The 11,802-nt window shown below is 40.9% G+C and overlaps 1 pseudogene; it reads right to left on the bottom strand.

Moving 5' to 3' along the window:
- Positions 1 to 11,408, bottom strand: part of LOC149198058 (splicing factor U2af small subunit A pseudogene) — a 122,496-nt pseudogene extending 111,088 nt beyond the window's left edge.
- Positions 11,409 to 11,802: the final 394 nt, after the last annotated feature.

Genomic DNA, 11,802 nt, shown 5'->3' on the forward strand with positions numbered 1-11,802 from the left:
ATTTTCCAATGTGAAATCATATACTCTTAACGATTAAAAGTATGTTTCATTGTCAAAAATAACCGAAGTCAAAACACCAAACCTAGAAATGATATTCTGCTTGAGGAAGTTGATCACTTCCTTATCATTCAATTGCTTGAGTGGAATCACCTCTGCCCACCATGTGAAGTAATTTGCGGCACTGAGGATATAGTGGGATTTATTTGATGAGTTCAGAAAAATCTAACCAATGACATCTAGGACCCATTATTGAAATTGTTCTTCCATAGCAATAGGTTGCAACGGGATGGATGCCTTCTTTCCTCGGATGACACATTTCTGATAGAACAAACACTTACAGGCATATGCGTGAGCATATTTGAATAATGTGGCCAATGAAAACTGGTTCGCATAATTTTATACGTTGTTGTGTCAGCCGCAAGCGTCCCTCGACTGGTCCATTGTGGAGATCATGCAACACTTTCTTTGAATCATGTGCTTCTAAGAACTTAAGAAATACTCCTTTATGGTGCTTTCTGAAAAGCACCACATGCACCAATTGACAATATAATTCTTTTAATTTGACTTCTCTCTTCTACCGTGTGCATAAGTGAGAGGGAAAAGTGCCCGGCTCAAGGTATCGATGCGAGTTCACATACAAAGAGTTAGAGATAGAAGTGGGGGAAGCTCGCTCAACATTATAAATTTGGATTTCTTTCTCCCAGCTAGATGGATCACCTTCTTTTTCATCCACCTATTCTATTACTAACCATGAACTAGTTTGAAATCTAAGGCATACTCTTGCAGAAAAATCTTCCAGTTTTCTCTTCTCTCACTCAGCTCATATTGGACAAACAATGATCTCACTCTTGGGTGCAGAAAAAAGATAATGCAATGATTCTTCAAGAGATAGGGTCAGAAGTGTGTTACTGACTTATAGACTACATACACCTATTTATTGGTTGTGGGATAATTAAGCTTTGGTCCTTGTAGGCTGACACTCATAAAAGATATTGGTCGCTCATTGTTTTGATCATCTTTATGCATAAGTATGGAGGCAAGAGAATGGTCAGAAGCGAAGGTTTAGAGAAAAAAATCTTTGTTGAAATCTTGGCTATACAAGGTTAGGACCTCTATGATAGATTTCTTAATAAGGGAAAAAAACATTCTTTTCCTTTTTATCCCACTCGTATATTGCATCCTTATTTACCATATCCTGTATAGGTTTGATAATTTGAGCATAATCGGAGATGAACTTGCGGAGAATATTGATTTTCTGTAGGATGGAATGCATGGCTTTCTTGCTCCCTGGTAAGGGAATCTCCATGATGGCTTTGGTCCTTTCAGGGTCCACTTTAATTTCAATTTTTGTAACACCCTCCTCCAAAATTTACCCAAGCTAATTGGTCCACCAACGTAAAAATGTGACGAAGAGTTACTATGATATGATTCAACTCCACATGTATAGTTAAGGAAGTGAAAGAAATAAGACAAGACCAATCTGACCTTCCTGAGGAGCTTCAGAACCTTCATGATCCAACCAACCCCTCTAGGTGTCCAACCTTTGAGCCAACTTGATGTTTTGTTGAACTAGACCCCTAGTTTCTCCCATGAAAATCCTTCCATGTGATTGGGACACAAAATTCCATTAAAATGTTATGCACATTATGATTAAAAAAATCAAACGTAAGAAATTATGGTAGTGTTTTCAGATCTCCAATGTGCTATGATCCTTGTAGTATTGAATACTACCTTATCACATTCTATAGTTTTCTTTTATACTGCATTACTAGAAATAGTTGATGTTGAAGCAAATTGACTATATGTAGCAGGTGATTTAAATGTTTTGAGAAATAAATCTCTTTGATGTGGAGAATTTCATAAATTGTAGAGTGACATTGGCTCTTTCTTTCTTCATTTCATCAATCACATTATAACCCATCACATTTCCTTCAATTTTATCCTTGGTTCTGCTATTTGGAGATGTAGTTGGAGTAGACTTCACAATTGATTCGGGTTATTTTGCACTTTATTTGGTATTCCTCGTAATTCTCTTTTTTGGAAGAGTTCTCTTGGTTTGAGAAATTGTATTTTTATTACTAGTCTAAGGAGGAAGCATTTTCCTGATAAATACTTTCCCCTTCTCATGAGGACTAGATTCAACCACTAGTCCTTTAATACACAAGTTGTAAGACTTAGGAGCTTCAAATAGTTGAGTCTCTCCAAGATAAACTTATCATAACATCTTTTTTTCACGATAAAACACCACATCCCACAATAACATGGTTGACCTCGTAGTGAAATCAACATCTTCTAGAGGGAATTCTTCTTCTAATTTTTGCTTTATTTCATCTTCAAGGGATTGTTTCTCCAACAATGAATTGACTACAAGTTCCATAGAATTTATTCACCGAGGACATATCTTCTCTGAATGACAAAAATGATGGTATGAGAGAAAGTTATCCTTTCCAAGTTCTTCATAAATCTTAAAGAAACAATCATAACAATCTCTAATTAAGATACATTAAGTCTAAAATATACTAGATATTAACTGTAACATAGTTCATGATCAACAACTAGCATTAAAATGTAAAAATCATCAAGAATTTCTTGGAATGATAAAAGTTTACAACTAAAGAAATAGTTCATTAACCCACCAAAATATTACAACAGTCATATCTTACCGAATGACAATGAGGAACAATCTTACAACAATCCATAACACATGATAGAAAACCCATGTCATGGCCCTTCGTGATTTTTAGTATTAGAGCTAAAACATTGAGTTCCAAGTCACAAAGTATATTCAATAATCTCATTAGTGGGAATGCCTAAAGCTAAATCTTAAGCTTCAAGGTGGTTACAAGCTTCTCCCTTTCAAGATTCTCCAACAATCCAAAATCGAAATCCCCTTTCTCTTTCCAAGGGGGTTATATTTATAAAGAGTAGGGTGACTTTTCACCTACCCTCATGTCTAATTCCTAATTTACTTTATTTTCTAGTTTTGTTTTATCCTACATAATGACATCAAAACACAAAATTTGTAACCCTTGGGTCCTGTTTGTGTGTTAAGCTTTATATTCTGTTGCAATATATATAACCTTTCTTGAAATTAATACTTCATTAATGACTTTATATTAACATGTATTGGGCACCACAATCTTCAGGTCAACCTTAATTCTATAAAATAATGAGGTAAGCATAGTTGGCAACTTAGTGGGTTCCACAAGGTGCTATTCTAATGCCCCTTTGGTTGGCTCCATGTCTTTCCTTTTGATCACTAGTTTTCATACATGCGTCATTCCCTATATTTCACATTCGATTTATTGCTTGGGGCTTAGCTCTCCTTAGTATTTGATGGAGACTAACTTGTGAGCTTTGATTATCCTCTGCATCGTTATGTGGTGTTTCTGATAGGTTCCCATAGCTTTTATCACATTTTTTTTAGATTTCTGTGAGGTCAGATGGAAAGTCCAATCTCATCTTTATCCCTTTTCAAACTTAATTCATCTTTCCTTGGAAAATTCTCTAGTAAGTTGGGGTGTTCTATACTCCAAGCATGAATTATATCTATGGTTGATAATGTGTCCTTGAGTTGTACATATTTCCCTTTAATCACGTTTTGAATTGAGATAAGCATGAAATCCGTCTTCTGGAGTTGCCCAAACTCCTGTTATAGTTGCTTTACAATTTCTCCCAATGACTTAATTAGTTCCAATACCATTCTATTATAATATTTGTTGTAAGAACTTGAGGAAAATAAGGCTTAATTTTCCTTGCAATGTAGAAATTATGTTGTAGATTTGCAAGTACTCATGAAGTTTTAATCAAAATCACAAGACACAAGCCTACTCCACCGCTCTGCGGATATTCACAATCTAGAAAAAAAAATTAGACATGCAAGAAGAAATAACACACATGCAACAAGTATTTTTCCCAAGGAAAGAAAGATGCTAAAAACCCCATTGCATGCTTACATTAAATCATAAGAATAAAGATGTATTACAATTTCTTTGCTGAATTGAGCACACCCTGCAATTCCATAACCTATCTCTCTTCTCACTAAATGGATTTGACCCAGACTTAGTCAAATTTTTCCTCTACTAGAGCCCCTATTTCCTTGCGTCTTTTCTTGATAAATTAGGCCCCCATTATTTAGAAAATTCCTCAAATTGATTGTGCAATTCCTTTGGGCTGATCCTCTAACTGCATGCAACACCTCTACCCTCAAGACTAGTATACAATTGATGTTACACTACCTTGGAATATCCACCTCAACTTATTTGCATGCACTATTTATTTTAGGTTGATTTATTAGTTAACTAGATGATCGCTAAGTTTGACTGAATTCCCACTACACAACCAACATTCCACTAGTTCCTCCAACAATTGGAACTAGTTTAATTGAAACAAACTTGAGATAACTGACTTTTTCTGCTACAAATTAGTAATCACACATGCTTAGCCTATTTCTAACTCCTCCAACATGAATTTACTGAGTAAATTGGGTGACAAAATCCATTTCACACAAGTTAACTACATCCAAGTTGTCTGCTATTGTGGAAATTCAATTTTTCTCAATTTAATCAAGGCAAAATCAAATTGAGAATTTCTTGCTACATTTTTCAACACTCCCTCTCAACAAGAAATGGATTATCAACCACCCCTATGTTGTACCTATGGAATTCGAACTTCCCTCTTGACAAGGCCTTTATCAAAATGTCAGCATCCTGTTTCTCTGTTAGAATGTACTGCAACAACATTATCCACCTCTGCACATTGTCCCATAAATGGTGATATTCGATATCTATATGCTTGGACCAATCGTGAAAAATAGGATTCTGAGAGAGATTTATTCCACTCTAATTATCACAATAAATCATATTTATATTCATCATCTAACCAAACAATCCAGCAAGTATAGTTATCATCCACATCGCCTCACATGTTGCTTGACTTTCAGCCATGTATTCTGCTTCTGTCGAGCTGAGCACCATAAATCTTTTCTTCCTATTGTACCAGGAAACTGTTGCAGACCCAACATTGAAAACTCCACTTAATGTACTCTTTCATTCTAATGGACTCCCTGCCCAATCTGCATTTGTGAAGCCACATAACTTCACTCCCTCTATCTGTGTGTACCATAGTCCAAACTAGGTAGCTTCTCTAAGGTACCGTAGAACATGCTTAGCTTTCCTCTAAAATAATTTGGTTGGCCTAACCATAGCTTGGATTAACTAGTTGACTACATAACACATATATCGATGTGTGGTCACAAGATACATCAGTGAACCCACTAACTTCTAGTAAATGGTAGAATCCACTTCTTCACCTAAAGTGGTGACTTTCTTCCTCCTTGTTGGGCGTAGGATCCCCTAAGGGAATGTTTTGGGCTTAGAGCTCAGATTTTCATCCGATTTTGTAATTCCAATATAAAGACTCTACATTTTGTGGGTGTAGAGCGCGTAGTTGTTAAAGAGTCATAAGGTTGTCCACCCTTAGTTTGATAATGCAATGTCAGTTTTAGAAGATCTACCCATGGTCCGCAGACCATGGGATTTTATAAATAGAGCGAAGCTCTAAGTAGTTAAATGGGAATAGAATCAATCAATGACGAAGAGTTGAGTCATATTTTTGGAGTAGAAGACTAAGTTTTGGGTCGTAGTGTAGGTAAATGCTTTGGAGCTGAGTGTGCAGAGGCCTAGTAGTCTGTAGCTGAGTGTGCGGACCCCTACAGTTGAGTGTGTGGAACCCTATAGTTGAGTGCGTAGGGCGAGTTGATTCTATAATCATCTAGAAGTATTAATAAAGAGAAGTTTCTATCATTTCTGTGTCTTTATTTCCTGTTTATGCATCTGTTATATTGGGTATGAATTTCACTTCTAATTCTTATATGATGCGCGAATGAGTATATCTGTATTGGTTAAGTGAACGCAAGTTAGAATATCTGGATACACGAAGATAATTAAGATTTGTTAATAAGATAAGTAAGACACTTAGCATAGTTTGGGGAAATATCATAGTTCACTACCCTAATAGCGCGAAAGGACTTCATCCCCTAGTTAGGGCTGTGTGAAAGTCGATTGTAATAGAACATGAAGGTACTAAAGGTTAGAATAGAGCGCAAAGAAACCTGTGTGGAGGTAGATATAGTTGGAATAAACCGACATAACGGCCATCTCAATTGTGTGGAAACTTGGTTCCAGCATCTCCCATACTGCTTCAAGTGAGACTTCAGTCCACGCTCTGTGGGTTGATGCCAAAAGGGCTAGTAGTGTAGGGATTTGTTTGGCTAACTAACTCTGAACTTGGGTCAGGCCCCCATAAGCCAACAAGTGGTTCCATTGTCAAGGCTAGAATTTTCATGAGAGATGTGTGATGTTGTCTTATTGGAATCAAACTAAGGAATAAGTCGAAGGCTAGTTGGACATAAGAATTCATGAGTTGGAGACACAAGAGAACAGAAACCCACGACTATCAAAAGAAGAGTGTCTAGACAGCTACCTGTATATGGAGATCCATGAAATATTTTTCATGTGCTTCCGTATTGAACTATATGAGTGGATCGCAATGTTAGCAGATAACCAAGGAAGGTGGAAAGTTGACAGTATTATTGTGTGGACCCCAGAGTTGGTGGGAACGTTGGAAGCATCAGAGGATAAGATCGCACGTGTCATCGATCATTGGCTCGAATGCATTATAGGAGGATTTGTTACTGAGTTCGCGGTTGACACCTCAGTTAGCTACAGCGAGGTAGAGCGATGCTTTCTTAAAGGACCATGAGGTAAGTACGTAAAGTCTTTGAATACTTCGATTAAAATTCTGTTGTGCAAAAAAAGGATTATGCAGTTACCTTGATGTTCAGAGCTACAAGAAGTGGAAAGGTTTACAGGAACGAAGGAAATAAGGGTCGAAAAAATAGCCCCTTGATTTCATCTCCGCGAGGGGATGAGGAAGAGCTCACAAAGGTCTCTCCGTGAAGTGCTATTCATCTGATAAGACAGAATTCCGTGAATCCCACCTCCGCCCACACCACCACTAGCTTCACCACCCTCACCTCCATCTACACCCGTATGAACTCCACCACCACCGCAATTTAGGATGGCAAACATAGTGAAGTTGCATGTGTTCAAAGGTTTGGTAGATGATGATGCAGACCAATTTTGATTCATTGTAGGGGTTGTATGAGAAGCACAAGGCATTACAAATGACCATATAAAGAAAGCGACACTGGTTAGTGCCCTGTAGGATCGCACGCTGACCTAGTATATTAAGTACTCCAACGATAATCCGAATGTGAGAGTCACGGATATCCAAACAACACTAAATAGATAATTTAGCATGCCTAAATCTGAAGCGCAGTTGATTGTGGGATTTAAAGAGATCACGATGCTACCAGGCAAGACACCTTGGGAACTAGATTCGAGGCTAAAATGTATGATTCACGAAGCCAGTATCAATCTAACAGATGGACAACATCACGAGTGGTTTGTAGCTTCACTATGACTATTGGCTTATTGTGGCCTCACCCAGGTTCAGAGTTAAGTTAGCCAAACAAATACCGGTAATACTAGCCCTTTCGGCAACAGTCCACAGAGCGCAGACTGAGGTCTCATCTGAAGTAGTACGGGAGGGTGCTAGAACCAATTTTCCACATCGTGGAGGTGTTTGATGGTTTCAAGTGGTTCGCGGTTCAACCCTGCACGCACGTCGCTTCGTGCACTTTCCTGTACCTCACAGCTTGATATATTGCCTTCGCGCAGCCATACTCGAGGGCCGATCGCTACACTTATGCGTTATTACCCATGTCCTTACTAGTATTCCAACGTTAGTTGATTATTTTAACCTACTTGTGTGCTTCAAATTATACTTAACAACATAAACCATTCATACAGGTGCACACAGTAAATAAACAATATATTTGCAATTTATATCAACCATGCATTAACTCAAGAACAAATACACAGAATTATGATAAAACTTCTCTTTATTAATTCCTTCCTTGGTTACCGCACACTCAACTGCGGACTACTAGGCCTCTACACACTCAGCTGCAGAGCCTTCTCCTACTCTACAACCCAAAGACACACTTAGTCACTTAGACTCTTCCTTCTCTCTCCTATTCTCTATCTCTCTTTACACTTAGAGCGTCACTCTATTTATACAATCCCATGGTCCGTGGACCATGGGTAGGTCTATCCAGCCAACATTACATTACAAAACTATGGTGGAAAACCCTGTGACTCTATCATAGATTTCGCGCTTCGTGCGTGCAATTCGCGGATCTTTACAACAAGAATGGGTCAAAACTTGGGCTCTGAGCCCCAAAACATGCCTTGGGGGGATTCCATGCCCAATAGGCCCCCAACACAAACATTGTGACTCGCCCTTGAGTCACTCTATCGGCGCGGTGATCTTTGCATGGAGTCCCTCCAACTATTCTCGAACTGCGCAAAGGTCAGCAGTGCACTAAGCTGCTGCTTGCTGGATCTGCTGCATGTGTTGTTCTAAGACCTCTGTGTCTAGGATGCTTCTTTGCATCAATGTGTGCATCCCCTGTATGTGTGCGAGCTTGCCTTCGATGTCTACCATGATGGTGAAGGCCTCATCTATCCAAGGCTGGACGCACGCATTTAGAACTGCTTCCTTATGTCGTGCTGCATCCACCTGCTCCTTCAGTGCCTTAGCCTGCTGCATCATCACAAGCCACTAAGTGAGGACCACTGTCTATACAGTTCCTCAGACACTGTCATATTTTTGTTGGAGTTCTTACGCCTCTGTCTCTAAGCAATGGATGTTGGGGTCCAGCTGAACCTCAAGTGCTTCTTCCAACATGCTGGTATAGTCTTGTACTACACCTCCAATTTCCTCCAATCTCGCTGTGATAGCACTAGCGCATTGTTCTCTGACATCTGGGGGAGTGGATGGCTGCGCCTTTAATCATAGCTCAGTGATCTGAAGATTCAGCTCTACCTAAACCTTTGTCATTTCTTCCTTGACTTCGTAGACTCCTGTTGCTAACCTGTGGATCTGCACCTCCACTGGTAGATCTGTCGGGATGGCCAGCTCCGGGACGCTTCAGCAAGCATCGTCTACCACCTACACCAACTGTTGATTTTGCGACACCAATTAAACATGCTGCAAGCCAATTTGTTCCATATTTATCTTTTGCTCACTAAGAACTTGGAGCGTGCGGCTCTCCCTAGCGCGCAGCTCTGCCGTTATCCCATAATACAATACATATCATTTTTCGCATGGAAGGGCAGCTAGATTAACACCGAGGCCTTTCATAGTGCTAACCAAAAACCTATCTACCTCATTTGATGTCACTAGAGCCCCTTCCAGCAACACTATTGTGTTCACCATCTGTGCATGCAACATCTACTCTGCTACCGTGGATCCTACTACGAGGTTGGTAGAAAGGGTACCAACCTGACGGGGGTGTGCCTGTAACTCCTACAACTATGCTCTGAGGGCCCCCAACACAATCTTGTGCTCCTACATGAAATCCTGAAGAGCCTTATTTGTGACATCGTGCACTATCTCGTCGATGTCATGCAGATCACCCTCAGTTAGAGTGATTGGGTCAATGGACAATTTCAAGGCCTTGACCTTCTTCCTCAATCCTGCTCGGTCTGTCTGGTGTTGGCACTTCAACTATGTGGATGTGGTCCGTGGGTCCACACCTCCTTCTTCTATTTATGCTTCCCCTACCTCTTTCCCTTGTGAAGGCGCTACTTGGCCTTTGCCTGCCTTTGCGACTACTTCCTGTGTTGCTACTACTTCTACTGCCTTTTCCTACTCAGCTGCCTTCTATGCCGCTTCCCACGCTACCTGCACCTTGTTCGCTGATGTTTCCTTCCACCTTTTCTCAACCAACTATGTGATGCACATGTTGGCATCGCCTTTCTCCTTCTGCGCTATTTCCCTCTCAAGTTCTGCCGGATCTGGGGCGCACCATTCTAGAGGCCATGCCTCCAAGAGGTGAAAATGGCATCATCATTGGCTACAAAGGGTAGCTTTTTCTACTACTTCGTCGTATCCTTTTGCGCCCTGACATATACGTTATGCATGTCTACCTTAAATTCTGCAAAACTTTGTAGATCGTTGTACACCGTGGGTGACAAGCGTGGCTTCTCGTTGATCCACATTCAGATGTTCATCTCCATGAGCACCCAGAAGATCTTTCTGTCATGTATCCTTGTAGCATCCTTCATGGCCCAGAGCAAAGCTTACTTCACGGCCTCCGGTAATTCTTTGTCAATTATGCGGAATTAACAGTCCTCCAGCAATTCCCCTGCTACGAGCACTATGGATAACAAAAACCATGTATAGTGGAAGTTTTTACCCTCCTCTTGTGCTTCGCGACAATTCTCTGAGAATTCTGTGCGGAGGAATTCAGACCAGTTAAACTGGACCCCCCCTTGCACTGCTCGGGCAGTGCGACCACCAGTGCAGGTACCTCGTCGGTGTGACACTTGCACATAACTTTTCCTATGAGGATTTGGTTTGTTACGCGAACTGCTTTGTCCTTGATGCTAGAGATAGAGTAGACCCTCTTCTTCTTTTCCATCTTGTACTTCATCTTCATGGCCTCCGCGATGGCCAAATCACTGCCCTTTCCTTCCGATATGGTCGTGGGGTCCTTTCCTCTGTATGGAAGCTGGGAAATGCGATGAATTAGGTCTTCCATGATGGGGATGGGCTCCTCCAGCCATAAATACCCATCATGTACTAGGAAAAGCAGCTACCTGATGACAAAAATGGTTATTGGGGTGCAGTGGAAATGCGACACCCATAGTAGGTTCAGCAGCCCGGCCTTTTCCACACTGCGTAACCACTTTCACAACTCTAATGCTGTCACCACCCCCGCATTGTTCTGCTTCATGAGATTTCCGGTCTCAAGGTGAGGGAACTTCTCGCAGTTAGAGAGGTCCCAATATTCAAATTTCATGGTTGGCATGTGGCCCAAGTGTGTGCCTTCAAACATAATGCCATCTGGAGGGCAAGGTCTAGAGTGAACTCTTGGTCTCATCCAAGTCCTTGGGAACTTTTTCCTTCCTTTCTCATGGGTGGACATAGGCAGGAAGTTTTTTTGTAGAGGGAATAGGTTTAGTATCCACCTCCATGCCTTCATCTTCTTCCTCAGTGATGATAAGGGCTTGCAGATCTTCTTCTTCTTCGTCTGTATCGATTGCGACAACTTTCGCTTTCTCCTCCATCGACAGTTTGCTGTGTAGCGGATTCTGTGGGGACACATGTACGAGAGCCGTTGCTTGTTTATCCTTCTTGGGTCTTGGCATGCGCTGTGATTTGCCAATCTCTGCCACAATCCCAGCACCTTCTAGAACATCCTCCACAGTTAGGGCCTGCGCGACCTCAACGGCGGTTACCTCTTCTATTCCTAGACCATCCTTAGTTGTTGTCATTGTAGCTGTCCTACAATCTATCACTCACGAATTTAGGGGCTCAATCAACGCTTGACTCATAATACTCAGGGCTCTACTCAATCACTCAATTCACAAATGACTAAGTGTTGTTTGTTGGGTAGCCCTTTGTATTTTATAGCGCTTTTTGAATTCAAGTTTGACCATTTGGAATTGAACTTCAAAGATGCCCTAACCGAGATGCTTCACGGTCGTGGTTTGCAAATCTCAGTTCAGAGTTGAGTTAGCCAAACAAATCCCGGTACTACTGGCCCTTTCCACAACAGTCCATGGAGCGTGAACTAAGGTCTCACCCAGAGTAGTATGGGAGGGTGCTAAAACCAGGTTTCCACACCCTAGAGATGTCTGATGAGTTCAGGTGTTCTGCGGTTTAACC

The sequence above is a fragment of the Pinus tabuliformis genome, chromosome 2_2 (genome assembly GCF_031772625.1).
Source record: "Pinus tabuliformis cultivar Carrire ecotype Pingquan chromosome 2_2, CPIR1, whole genome shotgun sequence".
Taxonomy (NCBI): Eukaryota; Viridiplantae; Streptophyta; class Pinopsida; order Pinales; family Pinaceae; genus Pinus; species Pinus tabuliformis.